This window comes from Ictidomys tridecemlineatus, chromosome 13 (assembly GCF_052094955.1).
Source record: "Ictidomys tridecemlineatus isolate mIctTri1 chromosome 13, mIctTri1.hap1, whole genome shotgun sequence".
In the NCBI taxonomy this organism is placed as follows: Eukaryota; Metazoa; Chordata; class Mammalia; order Rodentia; family Sciuridae; genus Ictidomys; species Ictidomys tridecemlineatus.
In genome coordinates this window covers 63,806,754-63,826,528 of record NC_135489.1, presented here as the reverse complement: position 1 = coordinate 63,826,528, position 19,775 = coordinate 63,806,754, and positions in this window count along the sequence as shown.

Genomic DNA, 19,775 nt, shown 5'->3' with positions numbered 1-19,775 from the left:
ACAGAATACATACCAGGCCAACTTTGGCATATGGCAGAAAGCTAGGGCAGGAGTGGTCAGTGTTAGCTTACTGTCCTGAGAGGAAGAAAGTGGGCCACATAGATCTGACCACTCTAAACATGATGTTCTGCTGACAGGACCATCTTCCCTGCAGCTGGAGCTATCTCTGAAATAATCCAGAAAAACTGCAGGGCTGGAAAGTGCAGCTATTCACAATGTTTATATCAGAAATAATCAGCAGTTAGAAGGACCAGAACTGGTGAATTTGGCAAGAGAGAGCTGAAAGCAGCTGCCTCCTGCCAGATATGGCCTGGAGAAACAGCAATGTCAGGTACTTCCAAGACAGACCTAGTAAACACCAAGAACTATTCATATCTTAATAACCTTATCTTTCTTGTCATCTTAAACCACCAAATCTTTTAATTAACCTAAAGATATAAAAAATAATTTTGCAAGAATAAATTCTCTAAAAACAAAAAACTATTCTGTCTACCACCCACTTAGGACAATAGCCAACCCTTATCATCACCCAAGGCCTTGCACATGCTAGGCAAGTGCTCTACCACTGAGTTACATCACCATCCCATCATGGCACTGTTTTAAAAAAACATATTTTCATGACTCTGGAACTAGAGGATTTAAAAATCCACACAAAAGCAGAAATACATATTTGTGCTATGTATATCACATCACTTGAAAAAGAGATATCTGATACTTTTTAAGAAATCATGGAATGGATTAAAAATCCCCAATTTGCCTCTATTGCTCTGACAGATAGCAAGTTATATCTAATAGTGTGTGTGTATAGAAAGCTAACATAATTAAATATAATTACTGTACATGTATTTTAAATGGTAGATGGCATGGTCATGTTTTTATTTTTATACTATTGTGTTGAGGTTCTGAAGGGTGGCTACAGTGACTCATGTGAAAGAAGGGAATATGCATTGGAAAAGTAAAATAAATTTTACATTTTATAGAAAAAAAGGTATTGTGTCCAACTACAACTAAAAAATAAATATTAAGAAGAGTCCTAGAAAAAATGATATGGCCATTAATTATCTTATTAAAGCAATAATAGAGAATGAGAGAGAGATAGTATGAGGGAGAGGGAGAGAAAGAGAATGAGTTTGGGAGTCATTTTTCTGTTTTGCAGCCAAGGGAAAAGTTAATTGACTCATATTTTTCATTAGTCTTAGGCATCTTAGCAAGCCTGCTGAGTCTTTGTGTTTCAGTGTTACCCATGCCCAGGGAGATTGCTGCCTATGGCTTTTTAACCCTCTTTTTCCCAGTTGGCAATTAGGCCAGGTTTGAATGTAGGAAATGGAAAACTGGGAATAGAACCATCATTTGATCCAGTTATCCCTCTCCTCTGTCTAAACACATACTACAGGGCCACAGCCACATCAATGTTTGTAGCAGCACAATTCACAATAGCTAAATTGTGGAACCAACCTACATGCTCCTCATTAGATGAATGGATTTTAAAAAATGTGGCATATATACACAATGGAATATTACTCTTCAATAAAAGAGAATAAAATCATGACATTTGCAGGTAAATTGATGGCGTTGGAGAAGATAATGCTAAGTGTAGTTGGCTAATCCCAAAAAAACAAATGCTGAATGTTTTCTCTGATATAAGTTGACTGACTCATAGTGGAGTAGGGAGGGGGAGCATGGGAGGAATAGACAAACTCTAGATAGGGCAGAAGGGTGGGAGGGGGAGGGAGGAGGCAGGGGGTTAGCAATGATGGTGGAATGTGATGGATATAATTATACAAGTACATTTATGAAGACATAAAGTGGTAAGAACATACTTTATATACAACCAGAGATATAAAAAAATTGTGCTCTATATGTGTAATAAGAATTTTAATGCATTCTACTGTCATGTATTTAAAAATAAAAATCAATTAATAAAAAAAGAAAATTATGAAACATTATTAATGGAGATGAAGAAGAGTGGTACCATTAGAAGAGCAAAAGAGGGCTGTTGAAGTTTTCAGGTGAGGCCCATGAGAGTGAGTATAGGAGAGAAGAAAGAGGGAGAAGGAGAGGTAGGAGTAAGAGATGTGATGTTGAGGTCAGGATAAAGGTAGACTCCCTATGTAGTGAAGGTGCATCTGAGTAAGGTGATGAAGTGTGGCTGGGTGGGGCAGCAGAGCAATAAGGGTGGAGGTTCAGAAGGTGAAAAGTGATTTTGTGGGTTAAAAAGGGGAAAACTGGTAGGATTGGGAGGGGAAAAGGGTTAAGGGAGAGTGAGCAAGGAGAACCTATGTAGGGCAGCAGGATTGACACAGAGAGTAAGAACAGAGGGAATGTTTAGAATGAAAAAAAAGAGAAAGCTTGAATGCAAGGTATTTCCTTCTTTTTATTCAAGCACTCACAAAACTTGTAAAGATCCCACAAAATGTTGGGATTGAAGGTGCAATTAGGAATTAGGTGGCCATTTGTATCCATTATCCAGGTCATAGAAAGGCCATGACTTTGTGGAAATTTAATCAGTTGATGGACCTTTAGATCTGGAGCCAAATGGAGGGGGGTGAGGAGGCAGCTGATAGGTGAGTTAGAGGGGGTTTTGGATTGAGATTTACCCATGGCAAGTTGGAGTGTTGAAGCAGCTAGAAGCAGGCATCCCTGGCTCTAGGCCAAACCAGAGAAAAATGAGAGACAACAGTGAAGGGGGATTGTCACCACATGATTCACTGGCCCAGGGCTAAACCCCCTAAGGGACTGAGAGAAGAGGGTTCATTACCCACTACTTCACTAGTCCCAGGCTTGTGAAGCATGTCAAGAGTCAGGGCTTTTGTAGCTCTCCCAGATAGCCATGTAGGCCCAAATGGCATAGAGCCAAGACTGGAGTAGAAAATTGCCAAGGTGGAAGGGATGGGAAAGTAGGTCACTTGTAGTGAGTCTTAGTGCTGAGCCAAGACTTAAGTTTAGTAAGTCTCTGGACTGGAGATTTGTGAGGAGGAGGGAAGGGGAAGGGGAAGGTCACTTACTCAAATAAGAACCATGTGGAGATGTAGGAAAAGGCCTCTGTGAATGGAAGGAGGTGTCCTGTAAAGGTCCTGTGCCTTCAGGCCAGGATATTGAAGCAGCTCAAATCCCTGGAGAAGAGAACATGGTCAAGGGGAGAGCCTGTATCCGATCCTATATCCAGAAAGAAAAGTGGTATAGGACTGACCACAGGAACACCAACTACAGAGGCATAAGCAGATTTATTGTCAGGCACCTAAGAAGACTGTCTTGCACAGAGAACTACAAGAGAGGGAGAGCAGCAGCAAGCATGAGAAAGCACCAGGAGAGGGAGAGCAGCAGCAACTCCCCCTTGAGCATTACCTTTTACAGGCCAGAATCATGGCTGCTTGTTAGGGGCATGTTTAGCCTTTGTGATTGGCACAGAAAGAATCACCTGATTTTATGAAAGGCAAGTTACTGTTTCTTTTAATAGCATTTTTTCCTTCTTTTTTTTTTTTTTTTTTTTTGGTACTGGGGATTGAACTCAGAAGCACTCAACAACTGAGCCACATCCCCAGCCTTTTGTGTATTTTATTTTAGAGACACGATCTGACTGAGTTGCTTACAGCCTCACTTTTGCTGAGGCTGGCTTTAACTCCCAAGCTTCCTGCCTCAGTCTCCCAAGCTGCTGGGATTACAGGCATGTGCCATCACCCCTGGCTAAGTTATTGCTTCTTAAGAACAAAGAGCAACTTTTTATCTCTCAATGAGAGAACAGAGACCCTTAGGCTTTTATCTCTTGAGAATAAGAACAGTATTCATAAAGTGGGCAAGGTTTAAGGAAGATGGATATAGTTATGCCAACAGGGGTCCTCTCCCAAGGCTGCCCCACCTGGCAGATGTCCTAGTTCCTCTGCAGAGGCCATAGCGAGGAATGGGGTAAGCAGCCACCCAGTGTGATATGGCCAGTCCCACGCGGGGCAGGCATGGGCAACATAAGGTCCTCAGAGCCTGTCTGGGTACCGCTGTCTCCCATGTTCTGCTTCCTGAGTAGGATGACTCTGCAAGGAGAAAGACCGAGGGCCTGGAGCAGTCACCATGGAAGCCATCCCACCTACTGGTTGCCCTCTGACTCTGATGCTCACTGCCCCAAACCCTAACCACTGCTGCCAGCCTGGAGCTTTCGCCACAGCTACCAGACTCCACACATGGCCATCAGATGCTATCTTCACTGCCACTGTAGCCAGACTCCTGTCACTGCTGCAGGATGAAGATGCTCAGGGCTTGATGCCTCTGTTGCTGCTGCAACAGCTTCTGGACTCTCTGGTGCCACCACCACTGTGCAGCCACTGAACTCCCAGACCCCAGGTGGACACTGATGCTACTCACCTCTGCCCCAGTGTCAATGCACTTCACCCCAAGCCCACATTCCTAAGGTCCTATAACTGACACCAGATCTGATGCAGCTGCATATTGCTTCTGCCACACCAGACTCTGAAGCTCCACATTGCTGCCACCAGACTCCAACATGGATGCCAAATAGTGACCCTTAGCACTGGATAGTGACTTTATTGCAACTGCAGCCAGACTCCTGTCAGCACTGCAGGACAAAAGCTCTCATGGTTGGAAGCCTTCGTTAGCCCCACCACTGCTTTTGGACCCTTCCACTGCCACTGCCACCGGACCACCCTGCAACCAAACTCCCAAACCATTCAGCTGATGCCTTCACAGGTGCCCCAACACCAATGCTCAACTCCCTATGCAGCAAGCAGCTGCTTGTTGCTGTTACCAGAGGCCACCATTCTGTGATGCTGCTGCTCCTGCAACAACTCAATCCCAAGGCTGCTGCTGTGCTGCCCAAGACTGCAGGAGCTGGGGAAGCTGAACATTCTACATGACAGTGGCCTCACTAATGTCCACCACGTGCCACCTGCTTTTCCTCCCCTAGGACTAGCCACCAGTCCTTCTAGACACTTGAGTAATTGTGGTACTAACTGAGGGAACTCATCCAAGGAAAACAAGTGAGTACTTTAAATAAAGGCTTCAGTTCTCATAGCACACAGTAGGCTGGGCTAGGTGGGTCCAGCCAGCTGAAGAGGGGCCAAGGTGGAGCCTGGGGACTGCTGGCCAGGTCTGGACCTAGACCCTGTGGTGCAAGCTGGAGAAGGATCTCTGGCTGCTCTGGGAGCAGTTTCCTGTTTTGAAAGCTCATATGTTGAATTAGAGGTTTGTAGCAGACATCAACTTCATCAGAACCTCAGTCTGGTGACGCCATAACCTGGCACCTGCCCAGGCAAGTGTCCAACTGTGCCTGGCTCTTTGCCACCAGAAGATAGGTGCCCTGACCAAGGGTGGTGGGACCTGCATTCCAGTTTCCTTACTTGCTTATCTTGGGGAAAACTTGACTGTTGTGCTCTCCTTTAATTTCTCATCTATGAGGATATTTGTCCAATTTGCCCATGGAGCTGTTAAAGATTAGTGAGAAAATTCATCATATTTAACAAAGTCTGGCTGATTCAGTGTGAAGAGGGGCTTCCTGCCAAAGCTGGCTCTCTGACTGACCCCCACCCTCTACCTGCTTTCCTGTGTGGTTCATCTGCCATGCTCCAAGGCAAAGGGACCCTCCTCTGACCTGTATCTACCAAAACAAAAGTGGTCATTGTCAGTTCTCTCAGGGGGTTCAATCCCTAAGTAGCAGTGAGAAGTGAACAGTGAAATGCAAACCAATAATAGGGCAAGGTCATGGATTTTCTTTAAGTTACTTTAAGATTTTCTTTAAATTACTTTTAAGGCAAGTGGGTAATAAGATAATGCAGAAAAACAACAGGTATACAGATAAACAGAATAAAGGGAACTAATTAAGAAATACATCAAGAAAGATTAGTGGGGGCAATTACTAACTCTTGCCAGGGTCAGCTGGTGTCATTGTAAAGCTAGAAAATGGGACCTTCTGAAAATAGGATCTTATTTCCTCATATATATTCTTATGGCCATAGGTATCTCAAAATATTTCAGATAAGAAATTTTCTTAGTAGTTCAGGAGCAAAAAGGTAAATTCTTGTCTAGTCACTGACCCCAAAACTCACATTAACGTAGGAATGACTTGTAAGTAAATCCCCACTTTAATAGGATGGCCACCATGATAGTTCTGGGGAGGATCAACTAGGATCAAAAACTCTATCACCTGACATGAAGGAGTTGAACACGTGATTGGCAAAGAGTGATGAAGTGGACCCCAGTTCTCAAGGCAACCATAAAACAGCAGTAAATTTATAAAGAGCACTATTTCATTTCTCATTCTCTGCTGGGAGATGACTCACTCTCATGAGAAGGCTCTTTGTTTGAGCCTTACTTTACTTTTTACTTATAATAAAGTTCTCTTGCATGGCTTTAAGTGTTTGGCTTTTTTTCTTTGGAACAAAAGAACTTAAGTTTGGAGCTTCAACTTCCCACTCTCCTGTGACAACTAACCTGGTGCCTTCATTTGGATCAACAGCCATCTACATGACAGGTATGTGAACTTCACTTTGTTCCTCTCCCAGCTTTGTTTGGTTTGATGTCTAACTTATCCCCTGATATCTTGCCTTTTGCTTTGAGCTTCCCTGTGTATACTTTCCTCTGCCGAAACTGTTCAATATGCCTTAACCAGTGCCATCTTTTCTTACAATAAATAACTGCAGTGGCACCTTTTTTTATCCTCCTGACATGCAGATGTACACTCTCTCTTGCTTTTTGTGGCATATTTTTGAGCAAGGCCACCAGAAAGGCAATGAGACTCCACTGTTGTGGCTGTTGCCTTATAGTGTCCTCCTGACTCTTTTCAATAATGAGCATCATACCTCCTTCTTTTAGAGGCTATGTCCAGAAATTGGAGGCCAATGAGTTCACCATCTTTACCTATTTATGAATCACCTCATGGGGCACTAGTTAGTTTAAGATATCCCACAGCTAAGAAACCTTTTCTCAGCTGGTATCTTCTCTTCACCAAAATGGTACTTTTTGTCTTTACTGTATATTGAATCTGCATGGACATTATGTCCCCTCACAGTTTCTATTCCAAGGGAGAACCCATCCATCCTTCCTCTTTTCTATGTCATTTATTTTGTTATTTTTGGACTTGCTATGTTTCCAACAGGGTGACACAAAAACCTCTGGCTCCCTCCACTTTTACTACATCAGGCCCATCCTACTCTTTAAATTATCTGCAAAAGGATTAAGGGTCACTCCCCAAGTCATATCAATTGTCTAGAATAAGGTTATTAAACATGTATAATAAATAAGATTACAAGGCTTGAGAAACAGAGTTCAAGCAAATAAGGCATGAGTTGCTGAACTTGGACACACATGCTACACTACATCTAGAGAACTACAAAGGGATGCCTCCTGGTTTAAAATGCAATGTATGTGGGAATGCCTTCAGTTATCTGTTTTGCAGGTCAGTACTGCTGAGGAACTCTTGGGGTATCAACAGTCTGTTATTTCTTTAATTATTTATGGTGTGTGTGTGTGTGTGTGTGTGTGTGTGTGTGTGTGTGTGTGTGTGTGTGTAACAGGGATTGAACCTAGGGGCACTTAACCACTGAGCCAGCCCTTTTTATTTTGAGGCAGGTTTTGCTAATTTGCTTAGGGCTTTGTTATGTTGCTGAGGCTGGCCTTGAACTTGCAATCCTCCTGCTCACCCTCCCTTTTCCCTGAGATCACAGGAGTATGCCACTATACCTGGCTGGCTTTATTTTACAGAGAGGAAATCAACCATTGATATAAACTACCACCTCCTTGGGGTACATCCTATGAAACTAGGACCATTTTTTTTTGCCTGGAGACCCTAAAGAAGAGATTAATTTTCTTTTGTAATGTTGATTGGCCTCAGTATAAATTAGGGGATAAAAATAAATGGCTCACTAATGGAAATGGAAGTCTAAACTATAATTCTCTTTACCTTTGAGATTCATGTTGCATGAATTAAAGGAAGTAAAATGGCAGAAGTCTCCTAGCTACAGGCTTTCTTTTTACTAAGGAACCAAAAAATTTTATGTGAAGCATTGATGAGACCCTTCTAGTAATGATGAGTCAAAATATTACTGGCCCCCAAACTACCCCTTCCTCTCTTTCAACAATGTACTTCATACTTAGAGCTGTCAAAACCTAATTCTTCCACTTTCCTCTGTACCCACCATTACCTACTGCTCCCACTCCCTGCATTGTGGTTTCCTTCACCATGAGCCTATTCCTACCAAGCCCACTTCCCATTACAAAAGAAAAATGGAGAATCTGGACCAGTCAGAAGGCAGATGCCTTTTTCTAGAAAATATCTAAAAGAAATCAAGAGGATTTAGGAAGGTTTTCTGATGATCCTGATAAATAAATAGAGGGATTCCAACATTTAACCCAGACTTTGGGAGTAATCTAGAGATGTACCCATAATTTTCAGTCAAACTCTAACAGATACAGAGAGGCATCAGGCCACAGAAGCTTCTAGGATTTGGGGGAATGATTTACATATCCCTAATACCTTATACCCTGTGGGTCCTTCCACTGTTTCAACTGAGCGTCTTCAATGGAATTATGATGAATCACCTGGAAGGTAGCACAGCAATCACATGATTATTTGTCTCAAGGCAGAACTTAAGAAAATAGTAGGATGAAATCTATTAATTGTATGAAACTGGCAACAATCAATCAAGGGGGTGGAGTGAAATTCCAGAGCTCTTGTAGAAAGAATGAAGAAGGCTTAGTAAAATATATGCTCTTAGATCCTACATCTCTTGAAGGGTAACTTATTTTAAAAGATAAGTTCATTCTTCAATTTGCTCCAAATATTAGATAGAAATTATAAAATTGGTAGTAGGCCCTGGGACTTCCCTTGAAGGTAACCACACAGGTCTTTTATGACTAGACTAGGAGGAATATTTAAGGGATAAATAAAAGAAGAAATGAAGGACAAGAGACTAGTGCAATTATTGACTGCAATTCTTAATGGCCACCACTTTCTTCCTCCACAGGAACCTTGAGCCTCTGAAAATGTCCATCAATGTTATAGAAAGGAAGGATATTAGAAGAAAGATCACTCAATTAAGGGCAGGCTTCAAAGTCTCCTTGCTCTATATGTGGCAGGAGAGGCTACTAGAAAATTCACTGCCCTGAAGGCTGAAGGAACCTCAGATCAGACACTCTCAAAATGATGGTCCAAAAATGAGAAAGAATTTGGAATCAGCCAGCACCCAAGACAGTCACCATCACTAGGGTTGGACTGGGGGTAACTTGAGGTTAGGATCATTCATTTACTTTATGATACTGGCACCACCTTTAGTGTCTCAACCTTGTTCCCTGGACACTTCTCTGTTGATTCCTGCTTAGTAGTAGAAGTCAATGGAATACCCAATATAAGACATTTTACTTCTTTACCATGTTGCAATGAGAAGATAGCATATTCTCTTATTCTTTTTTGGTAATGGCTAAATATTCAACTCCATTATTGGGTCATGATAGCTTAACAAACTTAGAAGTTTGTCTAAGTTTTCCACTCAAGGCACTGAGTTCCTTTCTTCTGATGTCAGCAGTTGAACAATCAAAACAATTGGTTGGCCCTAGCTTGTTGGTATCTCCCTACAAGGGAATGACTAGGTAAAATTATGGTCTCTAATACTAGATAAAAGGGGAAACATGAACTCATTCTGAACCACTTCTTGTGCAGATGTTAAATTATTTCCTACAAATGAGAATTTATCACATCCAGGTCATGGAAAAAACTTCAGTTTAGAGCAAACCAATTTCCAACCTTTCACAGTCATTAAGCCACATTTTAATCCATCTTCACCTTATCTCAAGTTATGAATGCCAGAATATCAAAGATATAAGAGAGGTTACTATCAAATTTGGGATGAATGTGGATGGGGTTGCAGCTTAGTGATAGAGAGCTTGCCTCATATGTGTGAGGCCCTGGGTTCAATCCTCAGCACCACATATTAAAAAATTAAATAAATAAAAGTATTGTTCCCATCTACAACTAAAAATATATTTTTTAAAAAAATTTAGGATAAGTATATATGGCTTACACCCACCACAGGACATCTCAATCAAAAGACCACAATCTGTTGTGAATAACTGTTAGAGTCTGTAAACAAGTCTGGATGGCGCCTGGCATATTGCCAGACGGAGTGGTTTGTAAAGTAATGCCAGCGAGCCATTAAGTGTGGAGATTTCTTATTGGTTGACTGCTGTATCTAGTTTATGCTAATTAAGATAAGCTGTGTGGGAATGGATAAATACCTCTGTTTTCCTACAATAAACGGCTTCCACTCCTGCTGTATCAATGTACACAAGCTGTTCGTCACCCCCCAGTTAGTTTGCTGCAGCTGGACTGCGGCAAATAACATAACCACACTTAGGATATGTGGCATAGTTCCATTTGGGAGTCAGGATAGACCCCAAAGTCTCAGTGTCAACATATTGTGATTTTACAGCCTATGATTAGTTTGTGACTAGTTGGTTCTTCAGACCTGGAATTAGATGGCCAGCAACCAAAGGGACACAGTGTATATGTGAGACTAACCCTGACTTCCTGCAGGCTGGATGGAAAGATGTACTGTTAGGTACCCATGGATGGAAGGAAGATGGACATCAAAAATAAGTCAACCTGCATACCTCCCCAGTCTCAAGCGTAGGTGGGGACAATCTGTTTTTCACTGGTATGATCATTTAGCTTCACTGTTATCCCCAAAATTGGTCTAGAGGATGTAAATGTAGTACATGGAAATTGTAGCCAATTATATTCAAAAACTCTCAATGACATTGAGAAAAGTATTTCTTTCCTTAATGCAGAGATGGTACTCATGAAAAAAGCAGCTCAGGGTGGCACTGGTGCCATCATTCAAATGAAGTTTTGCATTTACAACTCAAAATATTTGCATTCCCAACTGGGTGCAGTGGTATATTCCTACAATCCCAGCAGTTGGGGAGGCTGAGGCAGAAGAATTGCAAGTTCAAAGCCAGCCTCAGACACAAATTTGTGTCTGTTGCTTTATGCCATCCAGTTTATGGTGTTTTGTTATAGCAGCCTTAAAATACTAATACCCCAAGAGAGTCTCAGTGTATTTTTTTTTCTCTGGTGCAAAATTATTGTCATTTTTAAAAGAATATACCAGGGAACTTGTAGACATAAGATAGTTTTGAGCAACTAATAGATTTCTGATGATTAAAAAAAAAATCAGTGTCATGTTTAGTCAAGTATAGCCTGAGAATCTAGAATCATCCATTCAGGGGCCTCCTTAGGAATTAATGATGCCAACATCAGAACTGAAAGTCCCCCTCCCATGGTCCCCAAGGCGAAAGTGCACATCTCAGGTAAAAATAGGGAATCAGAAAGACAGGCACTTCTACAAGTTTCTACACCCACAATGGAAGCCATGGGGATACATGCTGGCTTCAGGTCAGTGTAGTGAGTGTGGCAGGGCTATCCACCATGGAGGCTGAGAAAGACTATAGGTTATGAAGCAGAACACCATCACTGAGACTGTTTAGGTGTTTAACAGCATGAACTCCTGAAGAGCTGAGAACAAGCTAGCATGGTCCAATCCACTGGGTAGGGGTTGCCTGCAGGTTCACCAAGGCAGAGGTTGCCCAAGAAAAAGCAGAAGAGCTACCTTTAGACTTCCTTCCCTGCAATCTCAAGAGCCTGGCTCCCCTCAAGCCCTGAAATACTCATTTCCTTCTCTTCTGCAGCAGTTGGGCATGGGGCTGGCTCCCTGAAGCTGGATGCCAAAGGAAATTTCCCAACAGCCCAGGACTCTATGCTCAAGACCCACTGAAGGGAAAAAAAGATACTGACCCAGCAAGTAAGGGGTTCTGTGGGGAATACTCAAAACTGTGAGCAAGAAGGGAAGAAGGGGCAGCACTGGGCAGGCACTGTATTTAAGAGACCGCTACCCATTAGCATTTACTAAGTGCTCCACTGAAACCAGCACCAGCAACAGGCCTCACAGAAAGCATGGAGTAATCTCCAGGAAAGTGTTGCCCCAGCAAACAACACTGATGTGCAAGATCAGCTCCTATCTAATATACTATTACCTGGACACACCACTTATTACATGTTGTAAAAATCCTTGAAGTAAATGCAGTTATGATCCCATTTTACATGAGGAAAAATAGATGAGTCAGAGATCAGAAAACAAGGCTGGGGAGAACCCATCAAGGTCTGGCCTCAAACCTCTTATTCTCCCCCATAGGATTTATGGTTTTGAATTTGAGATAAAAAAAAATTAATTAATTGAGGTGGGAGTGGGGGCATGCCTGGAGTTTACCTGAGATATTTAAAAATAAATTTATAAAATGAGTCAATTGGAAAAGAAGCAATACATAGGTGAATACACCTAGGTCTTAGATTTCCTCCTGACCATGAATGCTGGGAGTAGGTGGGTCTTTTTATTCTAAAGTGTTTGATGGACAATGTTAAACCACAGTGATAGTCTCTATCTAGACTCTTCTTAGGGCTGGTTTTGTTTCCAGAGGCTCAACTTCTCATGGGAAATTTGGAGTCCAGCAATTCCAAATGGCTTGCCAAGAAGAACCATGACCTGCAGGAAAATAAAAACCTCACTCCCATGACAAGGCACACTCCTGAGAAGAAACAGGAAGGACTGTCCCTGAGAGGCTGGGCAGCAAGAAAAGAAGGCCCACATCTCCTGGCTCACAGGACTCCAGGTTGCTTCAGTGGTCCCTGGGAAGTAAGGGGCTATCATCATGAAGTATCTCTAACTGAGTGGCCCATAGCAGAAAGCTCCATTCACATTCTGGAGGCCATAGACTGGAATCAAGTCCTCAATTGGGATGTGGTCCCTCTGGCATTCTGGGTAGAATGGTTCCTTGCTACTCCATGGCTTTTGGTGGCAACTGCTGGCTCTCAATGCCCCCTAGTTTCTGGCTACATCACTCCAACCTCTGTCCCTGTTGTCACATGATGTTCTTCCCTTGAACTATCTTCTTATGAGGACACCTTTCAGATTGGATTAAGGGCTCACCCTACTCTGGTGTGACCTTATGTTGACTAATTACATCTGCAGTGACCCTATTTCCAAATAAGGCCACTTTCTGAGATACTGAGAGTCAGGACTTTGACATGCTGCAGGGAGACAGAATTTACCACACTGCAGTGAGATTCTGACTTCCAGATTGTTAAAGAAGAGCAAGAAGCAGGATATCGCTTCTAAGGGGCAGAGCCAGAATTGTGAACCAGGTGGCCTGATCCAGATCCCCTGCTTTTCCCTGCTGCCCTGTGCTATTTCATACATGAAGGATTTAGCTCAGTACCAGTCTTGTAGAAAGTGCTCAGTCAACATTAGTAAGTATCATTAAATGTCTTTTGCTATTTCTTAATAAGTCTTACCAGGAATGAAGACTAAATTTATTCAGTAGATAACTGCTTTATTGTAGGATTTTTATTTTTTATCCCTAAAACCTTCCTCGATGAGTTCTAAGTTTAACCCCCACCAGCCAGGAAATCCAGAGTGAATACAGGTACAATATCCTGTATTAAAAATGTGTGGGACCAGAAGCACTTTAGATTTGGGATTTTTTTTTTTCAGATTTTGGAATATCTGCATAGACATAATAAGATATCCTAGGGATGAGACTCAAGTCTAATCATAAAATTTCTTCATTTTTATATGTGCCTTAAAAATACAGACTTAAGGCAATTTTATATCATATATTTAATAATTTTGTACATGAAACATAATTTTATAGTGTGAAATTTTCCATTTGTGGCATTGTGTTGGCACCCAAAACATGTTGAATTTAGGAGCTTTTCCAACTTTGGATTTTTCAACCTGTGCTAACAGCTAATACATATGAAGTCAATGCCTGCCTCAGGCACTCCAGTGAAAACTACATAGGCTAACTTGATTAACCCCTTACCAGCCATAATAGATCATATCACCCATTTCACAGATGAGGAAACTGAGGCAGTGAAGAAGCTGGACTTACATCCTTTCTCAAAGCCACAGAGCTAGAAAGTGGCAGAACTGGGATTTGAACACAGACATTTATGTCTTACCTCCCACTCTATAACCCATGGTGGGTGCAGACCTTGCCCTCAGATGGTGGGGGACAGGGGGATATTTTTATTTAACCACCCAAAAATTCTCTCTGAATCTCATGGTTTCTAGGTATATTTAATGATTTCCACTGAAACACTGCCATGAGTATCTTCTTGTCTCTCTCAAGTTCCCCAGCTAGGGCCTGCCTTCTTGTCTTAAGAAGTGAAAGTGTAGGGACACCAGCCCATGTCTGATATAATTTCAGATCTAAAATTAACAATAATGACCTAGCTCCAGCCTGACCCTCAAGAGAAGAAAGGGGAGAAGGGAAAGGGGAAAAAAAAACCAACAACCAGTTCTTCACAAATTAGGATAATAATAAAGGTTCTTTCAAGTGTGTGGGCATATTCTTAGCAAGATTGTAACACCTAAATCAAGTCTAGGCTATAAAAATGGCACAAAAGCCAGAAGTCAGGATACAGGCCTGACTTCCTTTAGGGAGTCAGGGGATTTCCTGGGTGTCAGGAGGCTGGGTGGCAGAGATGGAGCCAGGCAGAGCCTGACTCTCTAGCAGGCACATACTTCTGTCTGTCCCCCATTGAGTTCCTTCTGGGGCTGCCCATACAACCATGGGTGGGGCTCTGGAGCTGGAATCTTCTGTAGTCATCATTGTGCCTCTTGATCACCTTCCCAGATACTCTTCAAACAGCCCAAGTGCATAGGATGCCAGCCAGGTGGGCAACATGAGGACACATCTTACAGACCAGCAATCTAGGTGCCCATTGGACTGAGCGTTGTGGCTCTGAAAGTTCCCTGCATTTGTAAGAGGCCATGTGTCCCAGGGTCCACCCCTAGCCTGTGTCTGAAGCAGGATATTAAGGCAGGCCCATTTCTGGAGAACACAGAATCACCTAGACAGCTCAAAGATGCCCCAGGGGTTTGCAGAATATTCCTCAGACTGCATAGCCACCTGGGACCACCCAATTTTCCCCAATTTCTTTCCTTCATTAGGAATCAGGTCTCATCTTGCCCAGCTCCATTTTATCTCAATAAAGCACTTCCCCTAATAAAACCAGTACATATTTAATCCCCTCTTGGAGTCTGCTTCTTGCAAACCCAGACTAGCCCCATTTCTCTTCTCAGAGTTACCCTCTTCTAGGGGCTTCTTATCTTAACAGAAGCAAATGCAAATTTTTTGCACTGGCCTCCAAGGCCCAGGACCTCTCTCCCATGGACTACTGTATTAGTTAGCTTTTTTGTCACGTGACGCAAATACCTGATGAGAACAATGTAGAGGAAGAAAAGTTGATTTGGGCTCCTAGTTTCAGGTCTGTGTTCAGCTGAACGTTGCTCTGTGCCTGAGGTGAGGCAGTTCTTGATAGAAGCACGTGGCTGAGAAAAGCCACTCACCTCATGGTGATACAGAAACAGCACAAGGAGCCAAGAACATAACATACAACCCCCAAGGCACACCCCTGGTGACCTACCTCCTCCAACCATACATGATGTGCCTACAGTTACCACCCAATAGACCACTGATTAGGCTACAGCTCTCAAAATCTAATCATCCACCTCCTGTGTCAGCACCTGGCCTTTTGGAGGACACCTCATATTCAAACCCATAACAATTACTAACCTTGTCCTCAGCTTAGTGCTGTTCTGGAGGTTTCTTGATCACCCCAAGTTGATTCTACCTCAATGCCTTTGCATCTGCTCTTTCTCAGAGTCACTTAACTGGGTCTAAGTTGCACCTGCCCCCTCCTTTCCTGCTCCCTCCTCAGCTCTGGGACTGGAATTTTCACAGTGCTCCTGGCCTCTGAAGGCCATCCATCCCTGCTGGGAGGCTTTGAAAGGGACAGTGTGAAGAACAAAGGCCACTGTTCACAGAGGCAGCTGGTGTCTCCAGGCCCCAGGCCTGAAGGGTGAGGTCTGACTGGAAGACACAAAGGACCAGGGACAAACAGTGATGGAATCCCTTTTATTTACCTGAACCTGAGGGAGCTGTCAAGTGTGGAACAATGAGGTCGATTGCTGGGCAGAGCGGTGGGAGGAGCAGCCTTCCAGTCTTTCCCACGGCTCAGCTCTACAAGAGCTGGTTCCCCAGAGGTGCAGGGGCGCCGGCCAATGGGGGCCGAACGGCGCCGAGGAGGCGGGGCCGGGCCGGTAGGGGGAAATCCCGCTCTACGTTGAATTATCAGCCGCGCTGGGGTCTTCGCAGTGTGCGCTGCTCCTTCCTGGAGGCAGGACGAAAGCTTTCTATAGCCTAGCTGAGGCCCGCAGAAGCAGTGCCCAGATGAGGCCAGCCGTCCCCAGTGGCCCCAAGACCTGGGCACCTTCTGCTTTCTCTCAGCTTCCCGCGTCCGCACAGCAGTCCCCGCCTCGTGGGGAACCTTGGGCGCCGCCGGCGGTTGCTCCTGCCGAACAGGTGGGCCCGCCTTCGCCGCTAGGGGATCTGCGGTCCGACTAAAGGCTGGCGGAGCAAGGGGAAGTGGGGAGGGGGGCGTGTCAAAAACTCCAGCCCGTTGCTGTAGAATGAAGAGCCACTCGAATTTGGTTGATTGCCTTTAACCAGAGAGGTTTTCAGTTCCATTTCGCAAGGTACAATAGCTGCATTCAATTCCACTTGAGCTCGGTGAACTACATAAAACATGAGGCCTACACTTATAATAATCTGTAAACAAAAACAAAATATCCACTAACACTGTTCTGCAATGACATCTTCCATTGTCCGCAGGGGGGTACCCAAGTAAGAATTCAGAAGCTGGGTAGGAAGCAGTCCAACTGAAGATGCCATCAGATAGTTGGGTAATGAGAGATCAGTAATCTCGGCCACCCCGACCGCCATGCCGCCGCCGCTGCTGCTCCCGGGCCGCCCGCCAAGGCCCCGCCCGGCGCCGGCACCTGGCCGCGGGCTAACATTTTCTGTAGGTGGAATCAATATTGTATGATTCTAAAGAAATGTATGATTGTCAAGAGCCTGGTGTGCTGTCCAAGGTCTAACAGTCACTTCCCTAGTGGGCAGAGACAAGTTCTATTTGTATTACGGCAAAAACAAAACTGACTAGTTTTTTTTTTTTTTAATTTTATTTTTTTATTGTTGGTCGTTCAAAACCTTACACAGTTCTTAATACATCATATTTCACAGTTTGATTCAAGCGGGTTATGAACTCCCAACTTTACCCCGTATACAGATTGCTGTATAATACAAATGGAAGAAATGATTTACAGTAGAAGGGGTAGAGAGAAAAGGGGAGGGGAGGGGAGGGGAGGGGGGATAGTAGAAAATAGGACTGACAGCAGAATACATCAGACACTAGAAAGGCAATATGTCAATCAATGGAAGGGTAACTGATGTGATACTGACTAGTTTTTAATTGCACAGTTTTTTTAAAAAGCAAGAATCATTTTCTGGATATGTAAGTGTAAATGTAGATGCAATTTTGGCTGTACCTCTTTATCATGCCTGTAATGGCCTATAAGTCTGCACTTTAGTGTTTTTTAATTATTTTATTTCTGGGTACTTATGAACAGAGAAATGACCCAAATATTTTTTCTGCTTAGTGTCTTTATTTATAAAGTATACATCTTCTTTACTTTTAAAGCTGAGTTAAAGTATGCAGTCTTAAATGTGTAATATTTTTGGATGTTCTTTGCTTAGTCTTTCCAGAAGGAATAAACAGTGTTTTTTTGTTTTGTTGTGTTGTGTTAAGTGGGACCACTTTGTTTCCCTTTTCTGTGTTAGAAAAATGACATTAATTTTCAGTTGAATGTATTTTTGCAAGCATCACATTATTATAGGGACATTTACACCTTTTCACACAAGCTTAAATCCTACATTGTGGGACTGAAGTGCTCTTAAAATAATCTTTTTATTTTCACTGTGTAATATGCAAAGCAAAAGGGAAATTATTTAGTGGGTGGTGGCTGAAAATTAGAACTCATGTTCTAGTTTGATTACATTGGCTGTACCCTCCTTAGATCTTCCATCAAAGGGCTGTCCCATTGCAATCTTACTAAAACATTTTATTAAAATAAACCTTTTTTTCCTTTTTATAATAATAATTAGGCTTTGAAATAAAAATATTATTCCTTTATTTTTTTTAAAGAGAGAGTGAGAGAGGAGAGAGAGAGAGAGAGAGAGAGAGAGAGAGAGAGAGAGAGAGAGAATTTTTTTTAATATTTATTTATTTTTTTAGTTCTCGGCGGACACATCTTTGTATGTGGTGCTGAGGATCAAACCCGGGCCGCACGCATGCCAGGCGAGCGTGCTACCACTTGAGCCACATCCCCAGCCCAATATTATTCCTTTAAAATGGTGGGCTTGCCATCATTGAAGATGTCACTCAGGTGGCCTTGTTTAGCCTTTTTTAAAAATCAAGCTTTAAAATCATCTTTATAGTTCCATGGAAGTACTTATATATCTGTCTCATAGTTTTCAGCTTTAGAACTCTAAATATAATAGTAACTTAATTCCCAGATTTGTGTTATTTGCCCTATTATAGGTAAGTTTATTTTGTTTTGTTTTAGTACTTGTTTTTCTCTGATAAGACTCAGGAATTCTGAAATGTGAGATTAAGTTTCTCAATTCTTTCTCTTGTAGCATGAATTAATATATTTATTGGTAGCACTTATGATTATTGACAGAATAATTCAGCATATATTCAAATGACATGTGCAATATTCATCAGTCACCTCTATTTTAAAGTAATTTAATTGTAAACTTAATGATTAGTTTATTTACAAATGAGATTTTAGATATTAGTGCAAATTTTCCAGTAGGTAGCTCTTTTTTGGCTATGAATATTTGACTTATCAGAGATCTCTCATTTGCCTATTAATTAGGGTGACACTTTTGCCCTGATTAATTAAAATACAAAGTAATTCTTTGAAAACAAATTATTGTATTTCTATGCTAGAGAAGAATTTAATCATAAGGGGTTTTTTTGCCCTATTCATTATAATTGTTTTTCTTTCCTTCATAATGAGTAAATTATCTTTAAGTAATGGTAGAAGACTTCAGTTGCACAATATTCTGAGAGGCACTTAGATCTCAGCACTTGATTGGCCTCCAAATCCTTCCTTCTATTATTGGTAGAAAAAAAATTATATATAATATTGAAATATCCTTATTCTTCTTTTGAGCCCTAATGCTTATTTATGTTTAAAAAAAATGAGTTTAGCTCAACAATCCCAGTGAACAATATATTTTATTTATTCTTTTCTGTCTGACATGGCAGCGTTTTTCTTGTGCATCTTTGCTTGTTGGTTAATTTTGGTTAAAGGAACCATTACTGAAGATCACTCTTTCCATACTTGTTTCATACTTCATGTATTTTGAAGTACCTTTATTTACTTTTAGTATTTGTGACTTGAAAACTTCACCAAAATTGAGTACCTTTTGGTAGTTTGTAGTGGGTTCTTTAAAATGTTATACTTTGCTTGGTATTTGTATTAAATATGTAAAGGTAAAAGAAATAATTTTTCTGTATTCTGCCAATCATTTTATATAATAAATCATTCATTTTTTCTTAAAACAGTAAAATTTAAAAAAAAAAAAAAACAAAAAAAAACAAAAAAAACTCCAGCCCGGAGAGTCGAAGGCACTGGGGGTGAGAGTCGCAGCGCAGGAGGGACTGCAAGCCGTTGTGCCTTGTCTATCATTTTTAAATCCCTGAAATTGAGGTTAAGTTTATTATCCTTTAAGATTTTAAACTATTAGCACTGCTGCAAGGATCGCTGAGATTAAGTACTTTTGTTATACCCACTTTGCTTTGTGTC